This window comes from Falco punctatus (assembly GCF_963210335.1).
Source record: "Falco punctatus genome assembly, chromosome: 10".
Taxonomy (NCBI): Eukaryota; Metazoa; Chordata; class Aves; order Falconiformes; family Falconidae; genus Falco; species Falco punctatus.
The window spans coordinates 21,557,425-21,563,598 of record NC_137590.1 but is presented as its reverse complement, the minus strand read 5'-3'; the positions used below and the strand labels follow the sequence as shown (position 1 = coordinate 21,563,598).

Genomic DNA, 6,174 nt, shown 5'->3' with positions numbered 1-6,174 from the left:
CAAAAATCACCAGAACACCATGAAGTGGAGAATGCTGGTACGTCAGAGACAGGGGCTATCAAAATTCTTCACAGTCATGAAAGGTGCTTCGGGTTTTTTTATGACTGCTGATAACACCTTGTATTTTATATAAACTTCAACTGAGATTTTCAATCATTTTAAATGCATGAGTAAGCTGTTTATGAGGTAGGTAAACATTGCTCAGAGCACCCTCTTAATATTTGGGTTTTATTTGCTTTTCCTGGGTTTTATTTGCTTTTCCTGATCTTACTGTCTGATCTTACTGTTGCTTGGGCTTTGTCCTTCTACCCTTCTCCTTTCCCCCCCCCCCCTCCCCCCCCCCCCCCCCCCCCCCCCCCGTTCCAGTTCCCCTCGCATCCTCATTTGTTGTCTGGAAGGAAAGAGACAGTTATGCTGGGGTCCACAACAACTGCTGAAAAAAGGGCTCAGGAAACCATATTCCGACGACTCATGAGCACACTAAATCTCAGTATGGTAAGCTTTTCCCCATTAAGCTCTTTTCATCATTTACCACAAGATTATTTTTCTTCCCTGTGCTTTGCTCGCTCTTGCAGGTCATGCACCCACACCTGCACTGCCCTCAGTTTCCTGCTGCAACCCTACGAAGGTGCAAGTTGAGCTCCTCCTATTCATTTAGAGCTGGAATATCCCAAACTGTGTAGTTCAGGCCCCAAGTTGACTGATGAAATAAAAATAAGTGGGTTTTCCACTACCAGAGAAAAGTTGGCTAGATGATTTTTAAGTCTTTTTGTTTATAAATTCTTGTTAATTTTAGGGTGTTTAAAAAATAAAAAAGGATTAAAAAAAAATCTGCCGTGGAACATGTTCAAATCGGCAAAGAAATAACAATTGTTACTTGTTATTAAATCAGCTGAAACTGTAAATGTTGGAAATTTTTCAGTTAAAGCTAGTACCTTGTGGAGGCAGTTGTGAATACTGTGGGCATCTGCTGTCCTCTGTGGTTACCAAAAAGTGGGTGAATAATAGAAACCAGATGCAAACAAATACAAAAGAGTTCCTTCACAAGGGCATTTGGAATGAAACCAGAAAAAAAATAATTCTGAACATGGCTGCTGGAGGCTGCTCACAATACATCAGGAAAAATTGCTTTGTTCCAAATAGACTATCACTTGCTTTCCCAAGCATTGTTGTGAAGAACAAATGTGGTTACTGATAGTCTGCAAGTTTGGCTAGCGATCAACACGCCACAGAACAAATGCAAAATCAAATTCCAGTTGACGGGTTAATACAGATTTTCCTTCCATATGCAGAACTGATATGTAAATAGATATTAAAGCAGCTCAGGCTGATAAAATATTGAGAGCTTTAATTTGGTTCAATATCACAAAATGTTTTATGTGATTTGAATGCAGAAATCATGTTGGGGAAGCTGAGGAAGAAACCTCTTGTGTTAATTATAAAATACCATGGAAAGATGTGGTAGCATTTTGCTGCTTGTGCATGTAATAGATCCCAAAAAACTACAGAAGTGCAAAAAGAAAACTGAAGAAAAAAAGAAAAAGAGGTAGCATTTCCCAATTTAGGAATCTGGCACACAAGAAGTTAGGATTTGTTAAAGTAGAAGTTAGTTTGATAGAGATTTTCTGCACTACCTGAGATTATTCTCCAACCTTAAATTACTTGTTTATATAGTATAGCGTGACAGTGGGGAGCATGGATTAGAGTAGTACGTGGGCAGTTTTCAGCTTGGTCTCTTTTTATCTCTGTTACCTGTGGATCTCACCTCCAGCATATTTTTTTATATTCTAAAAAACAAATCCACAATCTTTCCAGGTGTAGGAAAATTAAGGCTTTCCTTCTACTACATCTACAGCTGTCTTTACAAAAGCAGCCCTATTTGATCTTGCTGAAATCTAGAGCAAAGCTTCTAGCAGAGGGCAAGATTTGGTCCTCAAAGAGCAGATGGGCGAATTTCCATTTTAAACTACATACTACCTTTTTTTAATTTGTGGTAACAGATAGTGGTTACTGATTTAATTAGTTCTTTAAAAAAATTAATAATCAGCCACTTTTATGGCATACAGTGACAAACTAAGCTTAGACCAAGTCTTTGCTGAACTATTTGTGGACAATACATTGAGGCACAACTGAATAGCTTTACTTTTTTTTTTCCTGCACTTTGCTGTGCTGTTAACACATCTCATTTATTTATACTTGGTGAATTAATGTGCTTCAAGTACTTAAGCGTTTGCACGAGTAAGAAGGCTTGGATTAAGTGTATTGTCTTCCAAAGTCCTAAAGCAATCATTCTCCCTCCCAAACAGCCTTTTGCAAGTGACTCTGCCTGTCATCAATGTCATTTTGATTAGATGATGGTAAAGAGCTCCTTAGGTGTTTAGCAGCTTTTTAATAGCATTTTGCATTCACTTCACTGGATAAATTAGAGAGAAGCAAGTATAAAACAATGCCATTAAATCAGATTAAACTATATGAAAATTGCAATTTAAATAGTATAATTGTTTTTATTTTGTCAAAACATCACATTATGCATTTTACATTTTCCCCTTATTGCTTTTAATGCTGTTTTACTAAGCAGTATAAGTAATAAGATTTTGCACATAAAAGGGCACAGAGAGCATTGGGTTTACTTCTAGAAGCTATTTCCTTATCTCACCTAAAAATAAAACAACAAAAATCTTTCTCCAATTTTGCTGTACAAGGAGTTTTTATGGAACCACAGAAATAACATCACAGTCTGCCAACAGAAGGATCCTTGTAATTATACCTCTGTTTACACCCCGAAAATAAAGCCATCAACTGTGTCTGTGGAATTTGAATCAGGTGGATTGCATATCCTCAGAATGATTCAGATTCCTTTTCTGTATTATTTATGCGTAGCCACTCACAGCCAGAGCTGGTACAGAGACATTGAGGTATAAGACAACAGATGATGTTCTCCAGTTTGCAAGTTCTCAAAGGAACTTCTCAAAGTCCATGAACACACTGGTACAAGTTGCCCAGAGGAGTTGCGGGTGCTGCGTCCCTGGCAGTGTTCAGGGCCAGGCTGGCAAAAAGAGAATGCCGTATACCCAGGAAAAGTACAATTTAGAGATGCTGATGCATGAAATTGAAATAATGTTATTTTATTCTCAAGATGTTTAGTGTGTAACTGTCTCTTCACCTAATGTAAACAAGAATGCCAAACAACAATACTAATTTTTAGTGAGCTGTTGTCTGTAAGACAGTTAAAAACCAGCACACTCACTCAGTGGCTCTCAAGAAGTGAGGAAAAGACACACAAATAGTAAAAGCACTTGAGAAAACCAGATGTGTTGAGTACTGGCCTGTGTGTACAGCTTTCCCAGTGTTTCATAAACAAATCTAAACACATACCACAGTGCTCACTGAGTTTTAACTAATAAAACCAGGAGAACTGACATTTGTACCGTTAAGAGAGTCCTGGTCCAACAAGTGTTTTGTGCTAGAAAGCAAGAGAGCTCCGTGGGACAGAGCAATTTCTTTCCTATGTTCTCGGCAGATAACAAATGGAGAAAATGTCACCTAAAGAGGCTTGGATCATCCCAGAACCATCAGGCTGATGTCCACGCATTGCCAAATGGCACAACTGGAACAGATGCTGGAATAGGCTTCTTTACTCCACTTTATATGTTTAGGTTCTCAAGACTTAAGTTGTGTTAGGAACACAATCCTTTAGGTACTTGATTATCTTTTTTTTTTTTTTTTTTTTTCCCCAAATGCAGAACTGCTGGCGTGAGGCCGGAACAGTTATCTGAGAATGCACAAGTTGTACTTCAGAGCAGCCTCACTTCCTTCTGGCTGACCACACTGGATCTTAACAGGAGAAACCTTTAGAGCATGTGCATAGCTTGCATTTCCTAGAGCTGTGGCTTACGTTCGAATTGTAGGACTTGATCGCATCACCACAGTGAGCCACTTCGTTTACCATTCACTGGCTATACTAATTACAGAACCGGTGTAGAAGCAATCGGTCAACTCAGCCATGTGAAACTCCACTGAAGTTACACAACAAATGATATTAAACAACAGAACACATACCTCATAGTTTTTGGTCGGAGAGAAACTTTGCTAATCTAAAATAAGGAACTGCATAGTATAACCGAGGACAGAATTTGTATCTGTCACATCAGTTTAACTGTAGGGGATAGACATAAATGTTGAAATGCCAGGCCCTTAGGCTACCCAGCTCTGCTGGAAGCACTGGCAGAGCTGAAGAGCTGAGATAAGAGAGCTCTGCTAAACAGAAGCAACTCCGGGAGGGGGAAGAAAAGTATTTACTGGTCTTATCTTAAAACATAAGCAAAATTAGTGCAAGAAAACAGCAAGCCGAGTACCACCTTTGCGGCATGTATGATACAAGCTGGAAGGCAGTTTTAACTAGGAATTGTGAATGTCAATGTACTGCTCCTGGTAATTTGTATTAAACTGTGCAACATTTTGAATGTTAACATCATCAGAATTAATTTGTCTCATATTCATGCTTTATTTTACTGAATTGCCATGAGCTGTCTTCTTTTCAGGTGCATTCTACATATGAATTTTGTGGCTTTCTTCTCTTCAAGAGAAGGCAGTGTCAAGAATGTATGATACACACAAAAGCTGACACTTGTTTTAGCTGCAGGAAAAAGGGCAAAGAAGGAACATCCCTCTTCACTGACAAAAGCTGAGATTTTTACTACCTAGTTTGTGGTAGTACGAACCTTTCAGCTACAACCGTGCAAGAGTTTCTCACATTTGCCATCTCCGTTTTGGTGTCTTCCTATCCCTGACGTGTCTTTTTTTTGTCAGCTGGGATTTTACACACTAAGACCTACAAACCCTTCAGGCTAATACATACATAGAAATGCTCAGAAAACTTTCTCATAAGCAAATACTTTAGGAACTCACAAGAAGAGGCATCACTCCAATAATGTATAAAGAAAATATTAGGAAATTAAGTATGTCAGAAGGAAGTGACATTTCAACATCTGATAATCACCCTCGATGCTAGAGGATCCATTTCCTGTGTCTTTCTCTCCATCTACACATAATTGCACCAGAGTTGCAAACCACTTCTCCTTAGCCACCACAGCTGCCTCCCACCCCTGGGCTCAGGACTGCCTGGTACCCTCACTGACCAAATCACAGCCTGGCGTATATTTGACTTAATGGGGGAAAAGCTCTTTGATACATGACTGGCAGCGTTATTGAAAAAAGCCATCACTGAGCCATCCTCAAGAGTAACTACAACATGCCAGCTGGAAAAACAAACACTGCAATGAAACATACTTTCCAGACACCGAGATGGTTACTTGTTACCACTGTAAGAAAAAAGTATGGGCACTTGTTGAGATATTTTGGGAGTTTATGACAGCCATTTGCTTGATATATATTCATTTTTCAGCAGAACTGTAATTCTGGCAACAACAGCCCATTTTTCCTAACAAGTAATCGGTCTTGTAGCAGCACCCGCAACAGTTAAATGTGTTCCCCCTCCAGCAGTACATCTTTCCTGTCAGCATTGGTTTTACACACATAATAAAAGTGATAAACTCTGACTTGAATTAACAAACTGCTTAATATATACTTGAGTCACCTCTTCAAGAGCCTGATTCCAAGTACACTGAATAAGAGAGCTTCCTATCAATTTCAGTGAGGACAGATGAACGTGGCTATATGCTTATAGACACTACTGAACTGGGGCAAGTACCACTGCAGCATGAAGCCTATCACACCACAAAAATCATGTCATATAAATTAGTTGTTCTCTATTCCAACACTTGCATAGCATGCAAAAATATTTCCTTGTCCTCTTGGATTGTTTCCGTCCTGCTTCCCGGCATATTAAGTTTGCCTGTAGGTCAAAGGACAGACTCAGGCTCAACAAATGTAATTACACTAGTTCATTCTCATTACCAGGCTGTAAATACTTTGCACTTACAGTCCTTAAAACATCACCTGCCCAAAGGAAATTATTAACAGAAATATTAGCTAATCTAAGTAACAAAGCTTAAGATGAGTCATGGAGGAAAAAATTATTTTGGTTTGATACTTTCAGTATTTCAATAGTTAGAGAAGTGAAGCCCTTTTCATACTTGAGAAATTTTGTTAATAATGTTACCATATGGCATAAGAAAAAATTCAGCAGTCACGAATTCTAGTTCATATCAATGT

At 38.8% G+C, this 6,174-nt stretch overlaps 1 long non-coding RNA gene across 1 annotated transcript; it reads left to right on the top strand.

Annotated features, from left to right (window-relative positions):
- Positions 1 to 62: 62 nt before the first annotated feature.
- LOC308070727 lies at positions 63 to 4,469 on the top strand. The gene is made up of 2 exons (XR_013930829.1): positions 63 to 186; positions 399 to 4,469. It is a non-coding gene; the product is annotated as an uncharacterized lncRNA (long non-coding RNA).
- Positions 4,470 to 6,174: the final 1,705 nt, after the last annotated feature.